The sequence below is a fragment of the Nannospalax galili genome, unplaced genomic scaffold (genome assembly GCF_000622305.1).
Source record: "Nannospalax galili isolate Female #2095 unplaced genomic scaffold, S.galili_v1.0 scaffold1448, whole genome shotgun sequence".
Taxonomy (NCBI): domain Eukaryota; kingdom Metazoa; phylum Chordata; class Mammalia; order Rodentia; family Spalacidae; genus Nannospalax; species Nannospalax galili.
In genome coordinates this window covers 1,331,490-1,357,349 of record NW_008358646.1, presented here as the reverse complement: position 1 = coordinate 1,357,349, position 25,860 = coordinate 1,331,490, and the positions used below count along the sequence as shown (strand labels likewise).

Below are 25,860 nucleotides of genomic sequence, written 5' to 3'. Positions count from 1 at the left end.
CCGCTGGCCGGCCGCCGCGCCCCGACACCCATGGGCGCGCGGGCCTCTGGGCCGCGAAGTCGCAGCGCCAGACGCCGGGCCCCCGAGTGAGCGTGGGCTCCGAGGTGAGCCGGGCGCGGGGACAAGGCCCGGGGCGGGGGTGGCGCGAGGGCCGGGATGCGGCAGGCTGGGGGACCAGGAGGGTCCAGGTCGAGTGTCCATGGGGCGCAAATGTCGGGTCCGGTGGCCTGGCTTTGTGTGGCGGGTGCGTGAGGTGGCCGATGGCCGTGTAGGGACTGCGGGGTCTCCAAGAGAGCCGGCGGCGGACTGGAAGCGGGCGCTGCGGGACGAGGCCGGGTGTCGCCCTGTGGGGCGGGGACGTGGGGCGGCGCGGGGCCGGAGGGAGCTTTGTAAGTGCGTCTTGGGTGGGGGCGGGGAGCTGGCCGCCGGGTGCGCAGCCCACTGGTGGGAGTCCGAGCTGCCAGGGCCGCGTGTGGCGAGACAGGACGCGGCGCTGTCCGCGTGTCCCCGCCCGGGCCTGTGCGCAGGCCGCGCACTGGGCAGGAAGCGGTCCTCACGCCCCCCGAGCTCCGTCGTGGCCAGGCCCAGGGCTCGTGGGCCCTTCGGGGTGACGCCACTGGCGGAGCCCGAGACACAGGAGTCCCATGCCCTCTGGAAAGCGGCGGGGCGGCCGGGCCTGCGGGCGCGTTGGAAGCCGAGTCCCCGCGCCTTTGGAGGCAGGGTACCTGGGAGGACTCGGGGCCGAGCGCAGCGGAGGCGACGGCTCGAAGGCCGCGGGGGTGACATTTGGAGCTTTGGTCACGCGGGGAGCCTTCAAGGAGCTGCAGAGGGGAAGCGAAACACCAGGCAAGCTCGAGGTCGCGGCGGCCTCGGCTTCCTGGGGCGCCCGTGTTCCCAGCCAGCCGCTCCTCTCGGCGCTCTCTCCCAGATTCACACCGCCGGGTGTGAGTGCGGCCCGGACGCTGGGCCTTTGAATGAATAGAGCCGGAGCATACTGTACTTCTGGTGACTGGGTACCAGAGGCTGTGAGCCTACATGGCGAACCCAGGCGGACGCTTCCCAGCTCTCCGCACGCGCTCCCGCAGCGCCTGTGCGTCGGTTTCAGCTTGCCGACATCCCCCCCCCCCCCCCCCGCGCGCCATTTCTTTTCCAGTGCTGTGTTGAGAATTCAAGGGCATTACATCTGGTTGCAATCCAGTTTCATGCCGCTGTTGGGCTGTTAAAACCTCGCGCTGACGTCAGAGCAGGGGAATTACTTTTTATTTTATCTTTTTTTAGTTGTCTGCTGCCTTGGGAGGGGAGGCCGGTGGAGAGTGAGGCCAGGCAAGCCGTGGTGTGTAGGCGCCAGCGCGATGGGAGTCCAGATCTGGGAGCTCTGCTTCTTATCCTGGCTCCCTTCTCCCATCCCCCATTCTCCGCACACTCCTCTTTGCTCCTCCAGTCAGCCTGGGGTAGCGGGCAGTGGAATGGAGGCCCTTCCCTGATGACTGCACAGCTGTTTCTAGAGGCTTCCCTGGGATGTGACCCTTGGGATCTGGAAGCTGGAGAGTAATCTAGTTTCCCACCCCTCCCCCCAACACCCCAGAGAATATATGGGGTTCAGGAACAAGAAGGAATAGACACAACTATCCTAGCCCCAAGGCAGCCTCTCCCCCAAATCTGAGTAAACTCTCACCAGTTATTCCTTGGACCATTGAGGTCCCAGAGACCAGTCTGGGATGGTGCAAAATATGACCTTCTCTGACATAGGCATCCTTCTGACTTCTGGGGGCAGGGAGAAGACTGCCTCAGAAGTGTCTTCACTCTTGCAGGACCAGGGACCCGATTTTATTCCCTTTTAGGTCACCAAATCTAGACTAAACTGCTGCCCATGATGAAATACTGCTATGCACAAAAAGCTACCATGTACAAAACATTTTTTAAGTCAGTGCTGTTCCTACTCACAGTATATAGCAAAACCAAAAGTTTAGTGAATAACCCTTCTACTGTATGTTTGAGTCTATTTGATTAGAAAAATGACTGGTTGCAACCCACTAAATCTGATTTCACAACCACTGTTAGATCAAACCAGGGTTTGAAAAACCAGGCCTTAGGAAATTAATCTGCTGTATATTCCTTCAACAAACAGTAATTGAGACCCTAACAGTTGTTCTCTCTCTCTTTTTTTTTTTTTTCCTTGCTCAAGTAACACATGGAGAGATTCTCACAGTGACAAATGCAAATAGTCCAGAAATGTATAGAGGAAAAGCCCCCTCAAGCACAGGTAGCTCCAGTGAAGAGTTTACCTTTCCAGACTTTTTGTTTCTCAATGTATGCATGAGGCAATGTACAAATATAGTTTTCTTTCTCCCCCAAATGAAAACATACCTAGGTCTCTTATTTTGCAACCTCCTGTTTTATTCTCTGTCTGGAAAGGGAGTAGAATGAGGCACTTCAGGACCTGGCCCTGGATTGACTCCTAACTCCACCATATGCTAAGGGAGTTACCACTCTGGGCCTCAGTGCCCCATCTGTACAATAGGAATCCCAGTGCTGATTGCAGCTGTAGGTATCGGTAGGTGATTAGATCAGTGCTTCTGAGAAAGGCCAACTGCTATCTTTGTTGCTGTCATGATTGTTCCTCTATATCCATGGAGCCCATAGTTATCCCTCTTTGCTTCAGCCAGCTGCTTGGGTATGTTGTATATGTGTTTTAGTGTATGTGTTTAGTTCCTAGGATGGGGAAGCTGTGTGCAGTAGCAGTGGTGCCCTCAAAGTAGGGCCTCCCTGAGACAGGACCCTGGATATCAAACCCCAGAGAACAGTGACTGTCTTAAGGATCCACTGTTTTCAAAGTCATGCTGGGATCAAAACATGAAACACTGATGTTTCCCAGTGCCAGATAGTAGCTGAGGTCTTAGCTAGAGTTAGGGACTTCATGGAAGAAGGGGTTGTAAGCAGATAAACCAGGCATGGATAGGAAGAGAAGAAAAGGGAACATACACTCTGGTCTTCGGAGACTTGTGTGTTGTGGTTACTTGACTCAGGAAGAATGGTGAGGGAGAAGTTGGGTCTTGGCCAGGGCCTCCTTTCAAGCCTCCCTGCCTCTTCCCAAGTACCATTAGAATGATCTTTCTAAACACTAGCAAATACTTCCAAGACTACTTTTGACTTCTGAACAGAGGCCAGCCCGGGGTTTTTCCCATGTTCCCAGGGTCCTTTCTGGTGTTCTCTGTCTGCTCTGACCTACACTCCCTGCTCCTTTCAAACCCATTTATTTGCACGCCAGCCTCTGAGTTTGTCTGGGCTGCCCTTTCCACCTGGGTGCCCTTCATCTGCCTCCCAAGACCCAAACAGACATCCTGTCTCCTCCTCCTCTGACCTCCAAGAGAATGAGTCATCTCTCTTTGTCTATGTCGGTGGCCTAGCTTGGATCACGGAATGATAGGCCCTCATCCTGCACGCAAGGTTGTAGAGCTGGATCCCAGTGGCTCCTTCCACAGCCCACAGTCAGGGGTGAGGATTAGAACTCATATGCTTCCTGGTGGGGGGCCAGATGAAGTGCTGAGGGTAGGAACCCCACAGCCACCCAGAGGCCCCTTTGATCCTTGGCTGGAGCCTGTCTTCTGTTAGGGGGATGGGGGGGGTACTCCGAACATAGCACAATCCCCCCACCCCCTCATGGGACTAGGAGAAACTGGCTCATCCTGTTTCTCCCTGATAGAGGCTAAATTGTGCCCCTTTCCAGTGGGTGGCTGAAGACCCAAGATTGGAATGTGACACCAGGGAAGGGGAGGCCACAGGAGGTGCTGGTTGAGGCGATGCGAGGCGAAGCTGCCAAAAGACAGTTTGTTCTGCTGGTTCTGGAACCTTTCAAGGTGTGTGTGTGTGTCTGTGTGCATAGGGGCTGTGGGGCGGGAGAAAAATGAGTTGAAAGCATCCTTGGGAGCAGAAAGTGGGACAGAGGGGGCCTAAGAGGATGCTAAAAGAATAGAGATGGTGGTGTTCTTGCTACAGATTAATAGGTTTAGGATCAGGAGAGAGAGCAGTTAGGTACACAAGGGTTCTGGTGACATCATTCAGCACCATTCTTTTTTTTTTTTTTTTTTTTTTTTGTTTTTTTTTTTTTTTTTTTTTTTTTTTTTTTTTTTTTTTTTTTTTTTTTGCTTACTTGCTTTTAATTCTTACCTGAAAAATACTTGGCTTTAAAAAAAAAAACCAAACAAACCAATGCCAAGTTAAAAAAAAAAATACTTGGCGTATCATGAAATTCAGTGGCTTTAATACATTTAGCATATTCACAAGGTTGTGCCATCAACATAGCTATCTAATTCACGAACATTCTGAGAGCAACACTGTGCCTCCCTGTCCTCCCATACCAGCCCCTGGCAGCCATCTTTTCTGTCTCCACAGCTGCCCATTCTGTCTTATGTAACATGAGTGGAACGATAACAATTCACGGCCTTTTACGTCTGACCTCCTTCACTTGACATGTGTGCTCAGTGCTTTCTGCTGCTGTGACAAAACACTGACCAAAAGCAACTGGGGGAGGACAGGGCTCATTACATCTTACATCTCCAACAGTTCATGATGAGGGGAGTTGGGTATGGACTCAGGACAGGAACCTGGAGGCAGGAGCTGAGGCACAGGCCACACAAGATGCTGTGGGATCACCTGGAACTGGACTTATGGACAGTTGTTAGCTGCCATGTGGGTGCTGGGATTCGAACCCCGGTCTTCTGCAAGAACAATCAGTGTTCTTAACCACTGAGCCATCTCTCCAGGTCCCCCCCCCCCACCATTCTTATGCTTACACTGTACTCTGGATCTAAGCAGACTATGTTAGTCTTCAAGGCCCTTGAAGGGTGGTACTGGGTAAACAATCCCATTTCTACACAGTGTTGTGGATGGTGAAAGTCACAGAGGGTGCTGTGAAGAGGAGAAATGGCTGAACCAGAGCCCAGGATTGGGGTGTTGGGTGCTATTGGCTAGGAGCTGTGATTGGATGCCAGGACATCTCCCCCTTTACCCTCTGGCCTTGATGCCATCTGTGTCAGCGTAGGGTGGACTACACTGAACTCAGTCAGCTTGTGCTGCCCAATTCTTGGGGGAGGGGTCTAGTGGAGAGGGCAAATGAGATAGGGCAGCAGGCTTGCTTAACCCCCTCAAGGCCTGTAGGGGTTTGGGGGAGGGTATACAGGGGAGCACTTTGCCCATAAGCCGAGTGGGCTCTCTTAGGAGCAGCAAGTACCAGATTAAGGATCAGGAAAAGGTCTGAGTTCCAGCTACTGCTTCAGGAGAGCCACTTTCCTTTCTGAACATTAGCCTCTTCTGTCAAGAATTGGAATATGAGGTCCGGGCATAGTGGCACATGCTTTTAATCCCAACACTTGGGAGGCAGAGACAGGCAGATCTCTGTGAGTTCAAGGCCAACCTGGTCTACAATAGTGTGTTCTAGGCCAGCTGGGGCTACAGGGAGATCCTGTTTCAAAAAGATCATAAATAAATAATAAATAAATAGTAAATAAGTACCAAAATAAAATTTTGAAAAAAGTTGGAATATGAATTGCTACCAAAATTAAAGGTGTTGATGGCCTTAATGTGTTTTCTGATCTGAAAAGCAAAGAGGGTCCTGTAGCTTGGGGACATAAGCACAAACTTTGGGTGAAGCCAGCCTGAGTTCAAATCCTGGCACCAGCTGCTGTTTCAGAGGCTTCATTTCCCTCCATTTAAAAATGAACAAAATAAGGGGCTGGAGAGATGGTGAAGCAATCAAGACCATTGGCTGCTCTTGCAGAGGACCTGGGCTTGGTTCCCAGCATCCACATGATGGCTAACAACTTTTGTAACTCCAGTTCCAGGGAATCTGACACCTGGGTTCCACTGGCATTGCATGCAGGTGGAATACTCAAACACATAAAAAAATAAAAAATTTGTGGGGCGTGGTAATGCAGGCCTTTAATCCCAGCACTTGGGAGGCAGAGTCAGGTGGATCTTTGTGAGTTCGAGACCAGCCTGGTCTACATAGTGAGTTCCAGGCCAGCTGGGGCTACAGGAAGACCATGTCTCAAAAAGGCAAAAAATAAATAAAAAATTAAAGTGACCATAATAAGAGGCGCTTCCTGGTTGCTGGAACACAACTCTTTACTTGGCTGTTACTGTTGGGCTATTTGTGTGTGGTGTGTGTGTGTGTGTGTGTGTGTGTGTGTGTTTTGCTGGGGATGGAACCCAAGGCCTTGATTATACCAGGCAAGCACTTTAACACTGTGCCACACCCCAGCTCTGGGCTGTTATTCTTACTGCCAGAGGCTCTGCATGTGGGAGAGAAAAGAGGTCTCAGTGAAGATTCCTTCCCTTGACAAGGTCACCTCTAACCCTCACCTACAGAACAGTGGCCAGAATTAAGTCTGGTCGTGTTGCTCTTCTGGACAGATGGAGGCAGATGAAAAGAACTGGCTTCTGTCCAGAGTCTCTGTTGCTAGGGGACTTTGCCCCAGTGGTGGGAGTGGACCCCAAGAAAGTGTCCAGCAACTTGGGAGTTCAGTGGCAGTGTGACCAGAGACCCCTCCCTCCCTCCCTTCCTTCTGCTCATCCTTCCTTCTGTCCTTCTTTCCTGCTGAGTACCTGGTAAAAACCAGAGTGAAGGGCCTGTGGCTGTTGCCAAAATGTACTTCTAACTAACCTAGTGGGTATGCTCATGCTTTGGACTATGGCTGCCTAGGTTCTGATCCAGATTCTATTGCTTACCTGCTTAGTCAGGTTTCTTATCTCCTTTGCTCATTTTCCTTGTGTGTGAAGAGGGGGTGATGAGTGCCTTTCCTTATAGGGTTGCTGGCAGAATGAAGGGATCTGAATTCAGAGGCAAAGAACAGTGTCTGATACATGCAAAATTTGAGAGGTGGCTCTTCTTCCTCACTGTTGCCTAGGAGAGGTCAGTCCAGACCCCTGTCAAGGGTTGCACCTACTGGAAAGGAGTGGTGTCCCCTGGCCCTGCTGGACCAGCCAACTCCTGGACCAGCACTCATGCTGCATTGCTTCAGTCAGGTGTCCAGGACAACATAAGGCTGACTCTGTTCAGCTGCAGGGGCAGGTATCAGGGCATTGCTCTGAGGCTGCATCCACCCTAAAAGGTCTGGTCCTGCCTTGAACCAAGTGAGCTTCAGACATGAAGGAAATTCATTCAGCATGTAGTGTTAAAGCCAGAAGTGTTTTCTAGTTGAGGCACAGTTTCTCAGCCACCAGTCTATCCCTGTGTGTCCTTATATAGACCCTTCAATCCCTCAGAGCCCCTGCCTCCTCATTTGCCAAGTGGCGAAAGTCAGTACCTATGACATTTTAAAAAGAGATTTAATTTTAATTATGTATATGTATATGTCTCTAGGGGGGTATGTGCACATGTATGTAGTACCCAGGGAGAAAGGTCATTGGATTCTCTGGAGCTGGGGTTACAGGTTGTTGTGAGCCACCTGACATGGGTCCTCTGAGCTTTCTCTCTAGCCCCCTCTGATGTATTTCGTAGAAAGATGGAATGAACTAGCCTCAGAAGCACTTAGATAGAGTGTTAACTCTGGGCAGCAGTAGAACACTTAGTGTCATGCTAGTGATGAAATGAAGTAAAAAAATGGGAAGTAAAGCCTACCTAAAAGTTTCTTCTTAGGAGCTTCTTAAAGATGTGAAGTCACGAACCTCCCCCTGGCCCAATAAGACAAAGAATTGTCACAATGACTAGGAGACACTGAAGTCCAGACAGGCTACTACTGCAGAAGCATCCGCAGTCCAGGCCTGGGATGGGAAGTGATGCTTTGTCTAGTGTGCTGTTCCTTCACCAGATGTTGTGCTTGATCAGCACTGACACAGACCTTAGGTCACATGGGCCTGCCTTCTGATAGAGAAAATGAAACATGTACATGATTGGGATAAGATATAAATTAAAAACTGCCTGTTCCATGAGGGGGCAAGTTGTATAATCTGTACATTCACTCATTTCATGGACACTGGGCTAGGCTATGGAGCAGTGGCCCTCAGTCTGAGGTGATTTTGTCTCTTGGGAGACTTCTGAGCTGTGTCTGGAGGCATTCTTCATTGTCTCAGCTAAGGAGTATAGCTAGTATTCAGCACTAGACGCCAGGAATGCTTCAGAGCACTCTGTAGTGCACAGGACAGTCCCTATAACAAACCACTTGGCCAGGACCCTTACAGGAGTGAGGGCTGACCCTGCTTGCAGAAATGGTAGTGGCCACAGGGATGAAGCCACTGCCCTTATGAAGTATCCAATTGGTAGGAGAGCTGGCATTGAAGAAAGGACTGTGAAATAATCACGATTTCATGATTAGCAGTGGTGTGCTGAGATAAGGAGTGCAGAAGCAGTGGTAGCCTATGCAGTCTTTCTAGCCAAGAGTACTGCTCGGCCTGAGGCTCAGAGGCAGAGGGGAAGGATCATTGTGAGGTGGGCTTCCAGAGACCTGGTGTGTGTCTAGGAGACAAGCAAAAAAAGACTCAGAACTGGGAGACGCTTCCAGGGGTGGGAAGATACTGAGGAGAAGGCCTCTCCCCTCCACCTGGTTTGAGGAACTGCAGCTCCCATCCTGCTGTGTACTCTGGGGACTAAGAAGGCCAGGTTGGGTATGAGAGAACTGTGGGCAGTGCTGCTCCAGGCTGCAACCTAGATGCTGCCATTTCTTTCAATTCCGTCCTCTGAAAGGTGAGAAGAGAAGCAGGAAAGAAAGAGAAGAGGAAGAACAATATTTTCATTTCAAGCACAGATAGGGGTGGGGGTGGGAAGCAATCCTATGTATGATACCTTTGAGACAGCACAGAAAATCCGGCTGTGGCCCAAAATAGCACTGAAAACAGAGAGTTTGCCAAATCAGACTTAACTGAGTGACTCTTTTCTTTAGTTCAGCATGATGTGGATGAAACTGGCTTTGTTCCCTTGGGGGTGACACAGTTTTCTAGACAGGACAGGCGCTTGGGAAGCTCTAGTGGGGTGGTCATGGCCGCTGTCTGAAATTTTCAGAGGTAAGAGGTGGGAACTGGGGAATACTTGCAGACAGGGGCAGTTGGTAAAGGCAAAGACAAGGGAGGTTTGACTCTTCTGGTAAGTCAAGGCCTGTCTTTTTGGATGCTGAAAGTGATCATGGAGAGAGAAACTATCATTTAATCATTGTCTGCTTTGTGCCAGGCATTGGGTGGCCCTCTCTGTTCTGTATGGATTGTCAAGGAAACTAAAGCTCAGAGAAGTAAAGGGACCTGCATGAGTTCATGGCAGAGCTGCAGTTGGGGATCACATTTATGAGACTCTTGCTGTCTACCCTCTTCATATTAACCACTCATTCATTTAGGAGCTAAGCACCTACTGTGAATGACACTGGTAGGAAAATTTCAAGGTTTGGAGTCAGACAGCCATGAGGCTAGATTCTGACTGGGGAGGTTTTTCTTCCTGTGGCTTTCCCTTTTGGTGCCTCCTGTTTCCTCTACTCTCAGGTGGCCATAGGGGGTTAAACTCAGCCTGGAAGGGAAGAGCGGCCCTGGGGAGGTAAGGACCCACCCTGGGTCACCCAGCTTGGCAGGGTGCAATAAAGGAGCTCTGGTAGAGGAGACAGGCCAGATTGCCTATCTTTGTGCTCTATCAGTGTCAAATTTCTTTATTTGAATGGGGAGAGAGGGCAGCCTCCCACCAGGTAGAGAAGGTGGTGTGGAATGTGACTGTTTGTTTTTCTTTGAGGGTGAAAGCTTTATTTCAGCTCAGACTATGTAGGGCTTCTGAGACACAAGGCATTATCTGGGGGTACCTGCCTAAGGTGGGAGTTGAGAGGCATCCACCAAGTGTGGCCCCTCTCTGTAGCCTGTGAGCTGCAACTGGGAAAGAGCATCATCATCCTGCCTGCTGGGATGAGGCCTCCTGGTTCCCTCCATTCCTTATCTCCTGGCAGCCTATGGGTTGCTGGGAAAGCCAGCGCAGCCTTTCTGACCAACAAAACCAAATCTTGCTCACCAGGAGAAGGGAGGTTGGTTGAACCTAACTGCTCCCACCTCCTGCCCCAGGCATCTCTCCTTCACCCTGCTAGCCCTATATTCTGAGACACCTTGAAGGGTCTCCAATGCTATTGGCAGTTGTCAAGCCATCAGACTAGAAGCCCCTTGTATTTGAGAAACGTATTTGAGAAATGTGAGGTGATCATGAGGCAGGGCTTGCTGCAATGGCGGCCCCTCTCTCTTCGGCCCCTCCTTTCCTTCAGCCGGCTGGCGGCTCCGAGAGGAAGCCCAGCCGTCAGGTAGCAGAGAAAAGACATCGGATCCAGGGGGAGCAGCAGAGAAAGCAAACAAACAGGGCTTTGTGTGGCTTCAGATTGGCGGCTCAGAAGGGAAGCCAGGCCTGTGGTAGGCGGGAGGGGGAGGAGGCATTGGGAGGCCGGGCCATTGCTCCTTGCCACAGCTAGGCGGCTGGGCCTGCACAAGCTGGGGTGACTGGGGAGCTATGGACAGGGGAAAGCCTAGGCGCTGTTAATTCACTCCTGAAGAGATCGAATTGCATCTACCCCCTTGAGCTATCACATCCTGAGACTGGTGGGCCAAGCCAGTGTGTCGGTTCCATCACTCTTTGCTGCTTGTGGCTGATGAGAGGAAGGACGAGGAGTAACAGGGAATCGTGGCCTTCTAGGAGAGAAGAGAGCTCCCAGAGCCGTGAGAGAGAGAGAGAGAGGAGAGAGGAGAGAGAGAGAGAGAGACAGAGACCGAGACCCCAGGTTTCAAAGGGAGAGGTGTGTGTTTTTGTGTGTCACCTGGGGGTTTCAATGGGAGAGGCGGCCCGGAGGAGGGGAAGCAGGCTCGCTGTACAATGACAGGTGGTGCTGGGGTCCGTGGGCAAGGATGGATTCTCAGGCACCTAGGTCTGGGAGCCAAACTGCCCCATCTCTGGTGCAAGCCACCAGGTTGGAGGCGGCAGGCAGGAAGATGGGCTTCCCCCAAGGGTGCTTCTTTGGATGTGTGTGGGGTCGCATTCAGGATCCCAGCGAGGAGGCCCCAAGCTCAGGGAGGCGCGGTCGGGCCAGACGCACAGACTCCAGCACGGTCGCCCCGGGGCCATTTCCTCTCCTCTGGTCGACCTCGGGACCAGCACCGGGAGGGCAGACGCCCGCACTTCCTGCCCAGCAGCCTGGGGCGCCCCCCTAGGCGATGTCCCACCCGGGAGGGGCGTGGGGCGGGCACTCGCATTGCCATGGCAGCACTAGGCCCGTCATGCTCTGCGCGGCAGGGGCGGGCTGTTGAGGCTCCGCCCATAGGGCCCCCTTCCGGGAAAGCGGAGCCGGAGGCGTGGCCTGCAGCCCTGCTGCGGGGTGCTCTCCGGGCCGCAGGCCAGTGCTTAGCGGTTTCCGACCACCTGGCTATCCGTTTGGGAACTGATCCTGCCCCTCGGCCGACTACAAGCATGTCTACAGGCCTGGCGCGTCCTTCCGCGGAGGAGGCGCCGGGAGCGCGCAGACTTCTCTTCACTTGCAGTGCTGGGCCCTGCCCCCCGCCGAAGCCCAGCACCGGCCTCTCCTAATTGGCAGCTCTTAGCTGTTTTGCCAAGAAGCTCATTCCTACCTCCTGAGCCCGGGCACCGTCGCCTGCCCTGGGGCAGCCTCTTTGGAACTTTGCTGCCAGCTTGACCTGTAAAGCTCCCCTCTCTCCGCAGGCCTTTCATGCCTTGAATCCCTAACTTTCCTCTAGTCACCATCCAGTAAGAGGCACCGATTCAGCTAATTCCTCCCTCTTCTACCTGTAGGGAGCAGGCAACTAAATTTAACGCTGGCCGTTGGGTCTTGGCAGGAAGACTGGAGCAGTTGAACCCTGCCATTTTACAGCCTCACTCAGGGCACACACAGGAGAATGAGAGTAGATTGCCGCAGAAGGACTCTATCAAAAAGAACTGCCCAGGCTTGGAGTGGTGGTGCACACCTGTACTCCACCAGCACTCAGGACAATGAGGTTGAAAGACAGCGATAGAGGCCCACCTGTGTTATATAATGAGGCCTCTGAAAAAAAAACTTTAACAATCCTAAGTATTTTGTTTTTAATGAGACTATCATCAGATTACTAATATTTTGGAGAGAAGTCCAAAACCAGAAGAATAAGGGCCATACCTGTCATCCCAGCTTCTTGGTAGGCTAAGTGCATCAGGAAGACCCTTTGAACCCAAGGACTTCAGAACTAGTCTGTGTAGCATAGCAAGAGCCTCATCTCAAAAAAAACTAATAGGATGGACAAGATGCTTAGTGGGTAAAAGTGGTTGCTTCCAAACCTGATGACCTGAGTTCAGTTCCTGGAACCCACATCATGGTGAAAGAGAACTGACTCTTGCAAGTTGTCATCTGACCTCCAAACAGTGTCTTGAACACAAAGGATCACACATCCCCACCCACATAAATAAATGTAAAATAAAAAATGCAAATGAGCAAGCACACTCATGCCCATGCATACAAAATAAATATTTTTTAAAAACTTAGTCCCTTAAATCCCGCCAGGCTGTAGCCAGTGCAGACATGCTTTTTGTAGTTGTCAATATGAGAAACAATTTGGGATGATCACAATAAATATGAAGAATGAAAGAGTCATGCTATATATTTGGTTTTGTAAGGCAGTTGGTGGCTTTAATAGCTTTTTTTCTCACTATAAAAGGAGGACAGGCTTATTATAGAACTTTTGGAAAATATGACAAGTTAAAAGGAAAAAATTCACCCAGGCTCTCGTCTCTAGGGCCAACCTCCTTGCCTGTCTTAGGGTCATTGCTTCCAGGTTTTCGTATGCCGTCACTCCTGTATGTACCAATCCATGTGCCACTTTTTCCATGTAATGCCATACAACATGCTTTTTGTCCTCTATCTGTGGGAGAGACCTAGGATGGGCTTTTGAATCCTTGGAAATCTGACCATCTTTTGGGCTACCTGGGTAGCCACCTGTCCCTGACCATCGACCTTGAGAAGTTCTTCCTCACTGCTATAAATCTCTAATGAGTGGCTTGAGCCAGGGATCCTGTGGGGCAGGAGGAGCAGGAAGCCACCTCTTCTACATAGGAACCCAGAAGGCTCTTGGCCCCAGATGAGCTCTGGGCTCAAAGTCATTGATCTAGCCAGACATCACAGCTGGAGGGGTTAGATCTCAACCTCACACAGGACCAGACCCTACTACACTAAAACCCAGAGACTTTCCTTCTCTCATGGCCCGGCCTTCTTGAGAGTCAGGGTCTGCTGCCCTAGCCCCATAAGCCTCTCATTGGAGGCATGCAGGCCTGGCACAAGGCACAGTCTCCTTTTGCCCCAGCCAACCTTTCCCAGCCTGGCTGCCAGTTCCTCCACCCACCCTCAGCCAGCTTCTTTCTCCCCCCATCTCCTGACAGTGCAGTCCTAGCCACCCAAGCCCTCTGAAGTGGGCTTTGGAAGACCTCAGCTGCTAGATGGATTGCACTGGAAAGGAATCTGAGGCAAAGGGTGGCAAGCTCCCTGGACAGGAAAATGTAGGTCCTGCATTTTGAGTGACAGCTTGATTTAATGGATGGAAAAACCACAGACTGTTCCTTTCCTGGCACAGGGACATTGGGTGTGGCATCAGACATGCCATGCCCTGCCTGATCACCACCTGCCACCACTGATGTGTACTGTTGTAATGAAAAGATACAGGAGGCATGTTTGTTAGCCAGCAACCAGCATCCTTGTAAATTATGTTTTCTCTGGCTTATTTGCTTATTAGACATTCAAGGCCAGTTTGCTTTACCTGTATGGAAGAGTCCATCAGGTTGCAGCTGAGATTCCTAGTCTGCATGTGATTGATTTATCTGGGTTCACCACCCAAGTATGGGATTTAATCTCATGAGGGTATAGGTACGTGGCTGTGTCTTTTTTTTTTTTTTTTCTTTTCCTTGTTTTTTTTTGGGGGGGAGTCAAGTTGTTACTATGTTGTGCTCTAGGGTGGCCTCAAACTCAATCTTTCTGCCTCAGCCTCCTCAGTCCTGGATTATAGGCATGTGCCATCATACTGGCCTTTATTTTTAGAAATCTTTTTTTTTTCTCTCTCTCTCTCCAATAGGCTCTCCACATGTAGCCCAGGCTAGCATCAAACTCATGATCCCCTGCCTTAGTCTCCCAAGTGCTGGGGTTACTGGGTGAGCCACTGCATCTAGCTGGATCAGTGTTGGCCATGGGTGCATGGAAAGGCTGCTAGTTCCTGTGCAGTTGCCAAATCTTACATACTTCAGTCTTCTGTGTGGGCTTGTGTAGTACGTGTAAGTGGGTGCTATTAGGTGGCTATGAGTCTGTATTTGTGATAAGAATGTGTATATGGTTATGTGTGGTTGTGGTTAGTAGATTCCCCTGGGTGTGGTTCAGTTTATGTGCTTGTGTGTCCTGTGGAGTGAGGCTTTGGTCCTCTGTGCTCAGGGAGGAGGTGCTCTGGGACTTTTCCACTGCTGTGTATGATGTCAGAGATGAAGCTGAGCCTCCTGCTTGTTAGGCAAGTGCTTTGCCACTGAGCTGCACCCCTCAGACGTTTTGTTGTTAGTATTGGTGTTTTGAGACATGGTCTTTTTTTTTTTAAATAAGCCGAGCGTGATAGCGCACATCTTTGATCCCAGCACTAGGGAGGCAGAGGCCAGCCTGGTCTATAGAGAGTTCCAGGCCAGCTGGGGCTACAAGGGAGACCTGTCTCAAAAAGACCAAAAAAAAAGCAGGTGAGAGAGACATGGTCTTTTTATGTCACAACTGACCCTGAACTCCTAATCCATATGCCTCTACCTCCTCAGTTCTGGGGTTATAGGCATGTACTACCACACCTAGCTCCTTCACTCACTTTTTGTCAGTGTCAGGCAACGGCCACTAGCCAAGTTGCTCTTTAAGGACATCTGTTTTTCCACTATTCCTTGGGAGGACTAGGTTCCAAGCCATCCTTGATCCTGTGACCACAGTATACCTTGGCCTGAAGTCTAGGAAAGGCTGCTTTGGGGGCTGAGGGGCACTTAAAATCCCTAACTTTCTTCCAGTAGAACTTGGCCTTCCTGTCCTGTGGTGCTAAGATCAGAGGAAATTTGGGGGTCACAGTGGCCAAGGTGCATATTTCACAGGTAGAGAAACCGAGGTCTGGAGGGCATACAGCTTGTTAATAGCCAAGCCAGGACCCCAATACAGTGCATGTATCCCACTCAGGCTTGGCTTTGGGGCAGCCCTTTCTCCTGCATGGGCTTCAGTGCTGCTTCTAGAATACAATGGGTGGGTGGCCCTTTTGGCTTCTCTCAGGGCAACTCATGCTAGACTTAAGAGCATTGAGATCTGAATGACCAAGGCAGAGAGGGCTGGAGTTTGTTATGGAATCAAGTCTAATCAGGACTCAAGAACAGGAAGGAGTGATGGGAAAATCTTCAGCCTGAGACCCTGACACCCAGGGACAGGTCAGCTCTGCATTTAAAGTATTGTCTTTTTGCCCCAAAGCAGTGTCTGAGCCAGAGACTAGGGAAGTGGTAGGGACTCCTACAACAGCCTGGCCTTCCCCCTCCCTTAGTAGCTAATGTCCTTGTCACTATTGCCCTAGAGGCTGCTCAGGACCCTGGGGTCAGATAGCTTTGTAGAGCAGCTGACAGCTGAGGGATGGGCTAGTCCTCTGGTTGGGAAGGGGGATGGGATGACCAGGATGGAACAATACACTGAGCCCTTCCTCCAGGCCTATTCATCTCAGTTGTGAGAAGGCAGCAGTGACACCCAGAACCTTATGAGACCCAGGCTCTTATGAAGAGGCAAGAAAGGCCACGATGGGCATGGATGTTTTTACCTCCCCCCTTTGGTATTGTGACTGTAGCAATAGTACTTCATCTAGTAAACAGCTATGTGTGGCAGGCCTAATGTGTGCCAGGCACTGAAATTACCTGTGGTCTGGATGGGCCCTGCCCATGATGAGGGAGGGCCAGGGTAAGAGACTGTAATTGAATCTAAGACCTGCCTACCTGCATTGTCATGCACTCATGCATTCATGTGTGGGAATGCACCTTGGTCACAAGCCAAGGAAGAGGCCCCAAGGGGTGCAGAACTTCTCTGAAGGAAACAGGATGGGGGCTGGTCTAGTCACTATGGAAAGACTCAGATAGTCAAAGCTCCTGATTGCTGTGTGCGGCTATAGGCAGCTGCCCACCTTCTCTCTAGGCTCTTCAGGGGCTTTCAGCTTCCTTGTAACTCCATGGAGGCTGAGTACAACTTGGGGAGTCAGTGTCTCCTCTCTCAGTGTTCTCCCCTTCCCCCCCAGGGCAACAGCTTCTACCTTGGAATTCTCAAGGTACTGCCCCAGGGGATGCCTACAGCCACCACATAGCATAGCTGCCTCAGGCCCCACCTGCCATCTCCTCTTAGCCTTTGTGCTCTCCCAGAACCACTTTTCTTGGGCTGAAGAAAGCACCAATGAGATGAAATCAGAGGATTGGCTAGCCTCACCCCACCCCCCACCATTACCAGAGAGCATTCAATATTCATGCATTTATTTATTCTTGTGACTAGTATTTTTGCATACCTGTTACCAGCTACTGTGCTAGTTACATGTTGGACACAAGGGGTCCTCTTGCCACTTCCAGCTTACAGGCCCATTTTGTGTGTGTGTGTGTGTGTGTGTGTGGTTGATGTTGTTGTTACTATTTTTTTGTTTGTTTGTTTGTTTGTTTTTGGTCTTTTTGAGACAGGGTCTCCCTGTATCCGCAGCTGTCCTGGAACTCACTATGTAGACCAGGCTGGCCTTGAACTCACTGAGATCCTCCTGCCTCTGCCTCCTGAGTGCTGGGATTAAAGGCGTGCATCACCACGCCCAGCCTGTTGTTACTGTTTTTTAGATAAGGTGTCATTCTGTAGTCTAGGCTGTCTTGGAATTCACTATGTGTCCCATGCTGATTTCCATCTATCTGCCTTAGCCTCTTGAGTACTGAGATTACAGGCATGAGTCATCATGCCCAGCTGCTATACACCTATTTTGGAGGCCTACCCATTGGTTGGGGTGTATAGGATGAGCACTTTAGCAATTTCACCCAAAGTTTCCAATTTTACTACCCCAGATGGGTAGAGCTAGCCACAGTAGACTGGGTAGGAGGCTGTCCAGTCATCACACCCTTCCTCTTGGCTTTATAGTAAGTAGGGCTTCCTGGTTATGAGCCTAGCCTCAAGTTCAAATCCTCACTGTGGCTTTAAGAAAAAAAAAAACAAAACTGTGTGTGCGCACACATTTGCTTGTGTGTATGTTCAAGTGTGTGAATGTGGGCTCCTGCATGCCATGACACTTGTGTAGAGGACAGCCTTGGGTATCATATAGTCTTTGTCTTACACTTTGTTGTTTGCTGCTGAATTTGTCAGGGTAACTGGACTAGAACTTGACAAGATTCTCCCATCTCTGCTTCCTATCTCATTGTAGAACTGAAATTACAGAAGCTTGCTACCATGCTCTGTTTTACATGGGTTCTGTTGATTCACACTCAGGTTCTCACACTTGTACAGCAGGTATTTTACCCACTGAACCATCTCTCCAGCCCTTCACTGGCTTTTTATGAACTAGAGACCTCAAGTGTCCCTCTCTAAGCCTCAGTTTACTCCTTTATCAAATGAAATTCAAAGAACTGCTTGGGTTGTTGAGGGAATTGATAGAACTGGCATGGGCCTTGTCTACTGCAAGTATGATTCTCTTTAATTACCAATGTTTTGTGAGCCAGTTGAAGGTGGAGACCTGTGCTGGGGTCTTGGCGTGTCTCCCAGCACCTCAGTTCCTTATTTCTTTGGTTTCCCTCACTCTCCAAAGACCTATTCCCCAGCCAGGCTGAGCACCCTAGCCTTCTTCACTTCTGGAACTGTGAATGCCAGATCTTGCCTCCTCTTGGACCTTCTGTGTGTCTCCTGGACTGGCCTATGGCTGCCTCCTCCAAATACCCCTTGGCCTTATGCTCATATGTGTGTCTTTTATCACACCTGGAAAAGGCTTCACCTCCCTTCTATCCCAAAGCCAGGCCCTGCTGCTTACAACAAAGGACCCTTTTCTCTTATCCTCTGAAAACCACCCACCCCTCCAGCAGGATGTGCCTCTGTCCTCTGACTATAGCTGGTCTCTCTGTTGGGCCATACCCCAGGGTAAAGTTGTCTATGTCCTCCCTTGAACTGAGCTCACAGAGCCAGTGTCAGCTGTGTCCTGTCACTGCTTTCCCTACTTGCTTCCTCTTGGCCCTAGGCTTGGTCACTACAGCTCTCTGTCTAGACTGAGACCCTGGGGCCTGAGAGACTTCTACTGACACTGTCAGCATTGAGATCTACTAGTAGGGCCTGCCCTAGTCCACCCAGGTAAGCCCTAGAGGGTTCCTGTGCCAACCCAGAATCTTGCACTTCCCGTCCCCTTCCTCTTCTCCTCCCCCTCCCTTCCTTCTTCCTTCCTTCCCTCCCTTCTTCCCTCCTTCCCTCCCTCCCTCCCTTCCTTTCTTTTTTGTGACACAGTTTTATGTAGCCTAGGCTAGCCTCCAACTTGCTGTGTAGCTGAGGATGGCCTTGAACCTCTGTACTTCCTCCCTTCTGGGATTACAGGCTATGCCACCATGCCCAATTTTATGAAGTCCTGGGGATCAAGCTATTTCAGCATGCTAGACAAGCAGTCTAGGAGCTGATCTACATTCCCACTCTAGTGCACCATATTTTCTCCCCCTTGTTCCCTTCTCTCTGCAGAGGCTTCTACCCCAGGAGTTGGGTAGTCCTAAAGAAACTCAGGGACTTTGAGCCTCCAGAAAGAGGGAGGAGGTGAGCTATTACTGCCTTCTAGATGATGGTTTCTCTGAGTCAGTGAGATGGCTCATTGGGTAAGGGGTCATCAAGCCTGAAGACCTGAGTCTGATCCCCAAACCCACAGAGTAGGAGAGAACCGACTCCCACAAGGTATATACCCTGACCTCCATCGCCCTCCCCCCCACCAAATAGTACACACACACAAAAATAGATGGCCTGTCCCTTCTCCCTTGCACCTACTTCTTTTTTGTCCCTTCCTGGCCTGGCCCATCTTTCTTCCATTCCTGGTCCTCTCTACCATCTGAGACAGAATCCTCAAGCTTGTGCAGTCCCTGTTGGGGAGCCCCTGCCCTGGGCCTTCCTGTGTGGGCCAATGCTGAGAGCACAGAGGGCAGTTAGATTCTGGCACTACTCTGTGGAGCCTAGCCCTAGAAAGGAATATTTGTACTCTGTTGTAGAGAAACAGGTAGAGTAAGGGCCTGGCTGGGGCAGAATCCTAACTCGAGGGGGAGAGGACAGTGACAAAATGCTTGCTCACTTGAGGGTGGGGAGGCATGAGTTTGGAAAGGTTAGCAGAAGTTTGTTTCCTGCCCAACAACTTTCAGTGGGTCCCTGTTGCTCAGGTGGCAATCAAGGTCATCCCCAGAAGTCCAAGTTGCATATGTTTATTGGAGGCCTACTTGTGTGCAGGGAACCAGGAGTCATGGCTGTGTGTGTGTGTGTGTGTGTGTGTGTGTGTGTGTGTGTGTGCGTGCGCGTGCACTGGTGGTAGAGGGCCCAAGTGGTTGGGCTTCTTCTGGGTGCCTGGGGTCCTAATGTGCCTGGTCTTCAGACAGAAGTTGGCATACCTTTCCCAGCTTTGTGACTCCTCCCTTGTCGTTGTCCCTAGATGTCCTTGCAGATAAAATGGAGGTGAATGGGCAGGCTGCCAAGGGCTGCTAGGTGGCATCCTAGCGTGGCAGACAGTGTACTCTGATTAATAAGGTTATTGAAACCTAGAGGGAGGTCTCTACTGGCTTACCTCAAGACCCTGTCTTGACCAGCCAAAGGACACGTGCAGCCCATGCCACCTACTTAGATTGGGTACCTCCTTTGTACCTGAAGCTCCTGGTGCCCTGTAGCTTGTCAGCACCATAAAGGAGGTCCTACTAATACCTTCAGTAGGTGGGACCATTTAGGATACTGGGGGAAGCAGGGTGCCTAGAGTCACTCAGCTGACAGGTGGCAGAATGGACTTCAGATCCAGGCCTTTGGGACTTTGAAACCTGTGTACAACATCAATGATGCCTTCTAAGTTTCTAAACGGGGGATTCTAGAAGTGGAATGTGTCAAGTGCCCAATAAATGCTGTGGACTAGATGAGTGAGGCATTGAGCATTACAGGAGACTGGGAGGTGGTGGCACAGTTGTACTTTCCTTCCCAGGTGCCCATCTTGGGAATTGGGTAGCCATAAAGGAACTCAGGGACTCAGGGCATCCAGGCAGAGCAGGGCTCCCTGGAGACTGGAGAGTCCAGTTCTGCCTCAGGCTATCAGCAGCAGGAGGATGACTGTCCAGGTGCTTCTGTGAAGGATGACTTTCTGATCCAGCCCCTAGGCATATGTGAAGGACTGTATGAGTGCATGCTTGCAGCAGCTGGAGCAGAGAACTACCCACTAATCTTTGTGGTATGGGAGCCCAGCTGCAGCTCAGAAAGCTATGAGGCCATGCTTCTGGGGCTCAGGTATGGGAACAATAGTTGCCATAATGGTAGTGTTTGTTGAACATTTTTATGCTGAAGATATAGAGGTCAGGTATTAGGATCTTGATCACACTCCCATTTTACAGGCAAGGGAACTGATGCTCAAAGCCATTAAGGTCATAGAGTTGGGTCTTTTATTTTTCTTACTACATTTTACTTATTTATTGTGTGTGTGCATATATATGTATACATGCTCACGTCATAGCATATATGTTGAGATCAGAGGACAGCTTGTAGGTCATGAGGAAGCTTGGCAAGCAAGAGCCTTTACCAGCTGAGCCATTTCAAAGGTCCTAGCTGGGTCTTCTAAATTCTAGTGAGTCTGATCTTTGTTCCATGCTACTTCTCAGACCCTCTACCCCAATGGCCTTCTGTGGCTTCTGGAAGGCCTTGTTTTTAGAAGTCTGGATATAGGTTCTTGGTGTGGAACCTCTTTGGCTTCGCTTCCATGGAAGAGCTGTCCCTAAAAGTTTTGAACTAGCAGCCAGCCCAGCTCTAAAACACAGCCAGCTGAATGGGTCAGGACCTGGACACTGTCTGGGTAGACCATTATGCCTACCTTTCAGGAAGGTGGAATATGCCTGGCCATGCTCACTTTTGAGGAGCCCTGGCTTAGGCTGAGGCTGCCCCCTCACAGTGCTGTGAGGCCATGGTGAGCAGAGACGGATCTCATCTTAGCCCTGCATATTCAGAAATGCCAGTGATGCCACCTTGGTTTCCTATGGCCTCAGTTTCTCTGACAGCAAAACCTGGAGCTGGCCTTATTATTCCCAGGAGTTCTAGTGTACAATGTCTGAGAGCAATGTGGCAACATGAAAAGGCTCTTGCTGTTGGTGTGGCCTTCTGCTTGAGGGACCTGATGTCTACCTAGGGCAGTTCTTGGCCATAGACAAGGCTTGGTGGAGGGGTGGAAGAAGCCAAGGGCTAGGCCAGCAGGGGGATGTGTAAGGGCCTGGAATCATACTGGAAAAGTTTTTGTCTTGGCCAGCTCTTTTCTGGCTGTGTCACCTTGGTGAGTCCCTGCACGATGGGCTTTATCTTCCTTGTTTAGAGAGAGGGGACATTTTGAATGGGATCTGAGTCTTATGCTGCCATGAATGTTAAACGAGCCTTTCTCTTTATGTCCCCTGATGAGCATACAGGGCACAGGAAGTACCCAATAAATTCCTCTGCTGTGGTGTTCTCATAGGTGGTAGTCAGACTCTAGGTCCTGGCCCTTCCCAGCCTGTGGTAGGACTGTGCTTACTTAGGGTCTTGTGACCAGTTCTGGCCTATAAGGAGTCAATAAAAGTGATAGGTCCCTGTAGGGCAGAATATTTCATGGTCCCACACATGCCTGTAACTGTAACACTGGGGGGTAGACAGGAAGATTGCTGGGGTTTGCTGGCTACTGGTCTAGCCGAAAAACACAAGCTCCAGGTTCAGCAAGAAAGAAGAATAGAGGACACCTGATGTCTCCTGGCTTCCAGTTGCTCATAGGTGCACATACATGTATGCATACACCCCCAACACCACACACACACACACACACACACACACACACACACACACACTCAAAGTATCTGTGAACACCTATTTCACAAGCGCCCAAGTACCCACAGGACAGCAAGGGAGCTGGAAATAGCTGTAGAATGGCCAGAGACTGGGCATGTTCCCTGGGGGAACACAGACTCACAAAGCAGGTAGAAGCAAAGAATGGCTTTCAGGAGAAGGGTATGTTTGAGACGAAGCCTCTGGTAGGAGGCACCAGGTAGTTTGGTCTGGCCAGTAAAGATAAGGCTAGATGACAGGTGGTAGGCTGGAGGGAGACTGGTCATCAGCCCATGGGTCATGGTGTACCAGTGCCCTTGGTTGAAGGCAGGGAAAATATGCTGAGGCAGAAGACAATGTAGGAGACTGGGTAAGGGCCAGCTGGGTCTAGGAGGCACAGTGATGGGTGAGAGAGAATCAGGGAGCTAGGACTTGTGTAATGTCCTGGTAGATGGCAGGGTGTGAGTTAAAGAGCAAAGGATAGTGAGGACCAGCTAGCACCCATCAGCAAACCCTTGATTGGCAGGCTTATCCTGGGAAGAGGAGTCTGCTCTGATTCTTTTTCTCTATCTCAGGAGACTTGAAAGACCACCTCAGAATGAGGCTTTCCTTCTTGAGTGACAGGAGTATGTAGCACTCTTTGGATGCTTGTGGAGCTTTGTGTGGGCTGCATAGGCTCTAGGAGCCCAATGTAGAGCAAGTAGACTATGCTTCTTAGCCTGGTGGAGCTTCTGAGGGGGATAATATAAGGTAGACTGCACATGCCAGAGGAATACAGTACAGAGCATATCAGAAGAGCTGAAGAGGGAATGAAAATGAGAGTGGGGAAGGGCTCAGGAGTGGGGTGTCATTTGAAGGTTGAAATTGGGAAGTCAGGGACGGTATGCTGAGCAGGTAGCTGGTGAACTGAAATAAAGCAAAAAATGAGCCTGATTGCATGTCCAGGCAAGAGCAGTGCAGGCAGAGAGGAACAGCAGTGCAAAGGCTCTGAGGCAGGAATGTGCTTTGCTAGCTGCAGTTTTGAGAGGAGCAAGGGGATAGAGAGAGAGAGAAAAGGCTTCCATTTCAAATGCAGTGTGTCCAGTAAGGGCTGAGCAGAGGCAAGCCCTGAGCTGGCTAGGGAGCTCAAAGACTCCCTGGAAACCTAAGTGAGTTAGATTCTGAGGTACAGTTTTTGAGAGGTTTCAGGGGCTGCAGACACCAGGCCCCCACTAGCATCTCCAAGTAAAGTTGGTAGGTGTTCCAGACCCACCTGACAGAGACCAAAAACGAAGAGTAGACGGGCCTATTCCCACAGCAACCTGGGACCATATGACAGTGGTGCCTGCTAATGGAAAGTCTGTGTGCTAGCACTCTGCTAAGAACCCCTGACCAGGTGGTGGCATCTGTGCCTTAGGGGAGTAAATAAGACTTACAGATGTCTATCACTCTTTACCTTATTTTTTGAGACCATCTCCCCCTGAATCCAGAGTTCACATATTGGCTTAAAGTGGTTGGCCTGTCAGCTTCAGGGATCCTGCTGTCTGCCTCTGTCCCTTCCCCACCTTCAATACTAGTGTTACAGATAATGTGCCACCATGTCTGGCTTATGTGTGTGTTTTACCTGCATGTAAGTGTACCATGTGTGTGCAGTGCCTGTGGAGGCCACAAGAGGGCACTGGATCCCCTGAAACTGGAGCGAATGGACAGTTGTTAGCCACCATGTGGGTTCTGGGAACCAACTGAACCCTGATCCTCTGCAACAGCAGTCAGTAGTCTTAACTGCTGAGCCATCTGTCTAGCAGCAGCCCCCGCCCCGCCCCCCCCCGCCGGTGTTTTTGAGACAGGGTCTCCCTGTAGTCCCAGCTGGCCTGGAACTCACTGTGTAAACCACCAGGCTGGCCTGGAACTCACAGAGATCTGCCTGCCTTTGCCTCCCAAGTGCCGGAACTAAATGCCACCATGCCCAGCTCAGGTTTTCATTCTTGCATAGCACTTTACTGACTGAGCCTGTTTCTCTTCTTTCTGAGCAGTGCCTCTTCTCATTCCTCGAGTTGGGGTCTTCCTGGACCCCTACCCTTGCCTTCCTGCAAGCTATAGGCAATGCTGTTAGGATCATGCCTTGTTCAGTGGCCACTGAGATGAGAACTTCTGGTAGGAGGCCCTGCTGTCTGGCCCTGGCCTTGAGACAAGCACAGGCAGCTCCTGTCCATGCTTTAGCCTCTTGAACAGCTGGACTGTCTGGATCCAGCTGTACCTGGTCAACCTGCCCTTTGGACCTACCACAGACTTGCCCTCTCATTTCATGAGTAGAAAAACTGAGGCAAGGAAGTGGGCACAAGCTGCTTTGAAGACACAAGGGCAACTGGCCTCATAGGAGACAGAGCCCTCTTGGAAGCCTGTGTATCCTGCAGGCATAGACCTTTGAGGTCATTTTCTCCAGAGGCACAGAAAAGGGGTCACTCAGCAAGTTCTGTGCTCAGAATGGCTAGCCTGTTGCACAAGCTCTCCCTGACAGCCCTTGTGTGCATGGGAAGGGTGCTGAGAGAAGCAAGTGGGAGGGTGGAGGGGGTCTTATTCTTCCCTACGTCCCCTTCCCTTCCTCCTCCCTCTCCCCAACTCCCTTTTCTCCCTCATTTGGTTTGTTTGGAGAATGACTCACAGGAATGCAGCAAAATCCTGAGGGTGGGAAGGGAAAAATCTCTGCCCAGGAGGTGGGGCTGGGGGATGGGGAGCTCTGAGCTGAAAGAGGGCCCTTCCTCCTGATGGAGTGCAACAGCATCTTACCTGGGCTCCAGCCCCTGTCCAACCAGACCTGACTTCCCACTGTCACTATCCCCAGTTAAACATGCTGTTGCACAATAAGCATAAGTGACTAACAAGCACCTGTCGGCACCCAGTGTGACCTAAATCAGACCCTTCTTCTTAGCCCCTGGTATGGGTGTAACTTATTATCACAGCTTAGAGTCTGTCCCTTGCCCTACCCCTCGCACAATACACACATACAAAGATGGCCTCCAGGTATGGTCCTTGAAGCCATGTGATGAGAGGAGGCCTATGACAGCAGAGCTTGGTGCACCTGGGAAGTCACAGTAGTTGAAGGGCAGCTAGGATTGGTGGAGCAGCAGCAGCAGTAGGGGAGGCTTGGCTCTTTCTCTGGCATTTGCTGTCCCCAGGACTCAGACTGGGAGCCACCAGGTCCCCCAGGCCAGCCTTTCAAGGTCTGCAGATGTATGGCCCCATGTGATCAGATCTTTGCGGTCCACAGAAACTGGAATTTGGATTGTGTGAGACCTTTCCTGACTTAAATATGCCAGCACAATCAACAAAATGCATATTGTGGCCAGAGCTGCAGGCAGAGGGCTGCCAGAGTCCACTGTCCCTGTGGAATGCTTGGATTTTACATGGGCTGCTTTCATGTTGCATGTTTTGCTGGAAACTGCTCAGTTACCAAGTTGAGCTGCAACTCTGTGCTAGGTGCTGAGGACATCAGTGGGTGAGATAGTGCCCCAGGGCTTCCACTTCAGCTGGGGAGTAGGCAACAAACAGATATGTCTGGTGGTAAGTGCTACAAAGAGAAACAAAATAGGCCTGCAAAAATGAAGTGGTTAGGAGTGTGTTCCAGGAGAACAGGAACCAGTGCAAAGGCCCTGAGGTAGGTCACACTGGAGTGATAGCCAGATGGAGTGGCTGGAGTAGAGGGAGCCTCCAGAGATTGGAAGGAGCAGAGGCCACTGGACTTGAAATGTCATCATTCCAAATTCAGTATTTGTGCTTCATGTACACAGCTCCTAGACGACTGCATGGAAGGAGGTAAAGATGAGCCCCATTACCTCAGCCTCTGGCAGTACCCCCCGCCCCAAGCAGAGTGTATACC

At 50.8% G+C, this 25,860-nt stretch overlaps 1 protein-coding gene across 1 annotated transcript in view; it reads left to right on the top strand.

Moving 5' to 3' along the window:
• The window catches only part of Rai1 (retinoic acid induced 1), a 109,119-nt gene continuing 83,259 nt past the window's right edge, over positions 1 to 25,860 (top strand). The window contains exon 1 of the mRNA XM_008821983.3: positions 1 to 104. The gene's annotated coding sequence lies outside the window, so the exon portion shown is untranslated. The remainder of the gene's footprint in view (positions 105 to 25,860) is intronic.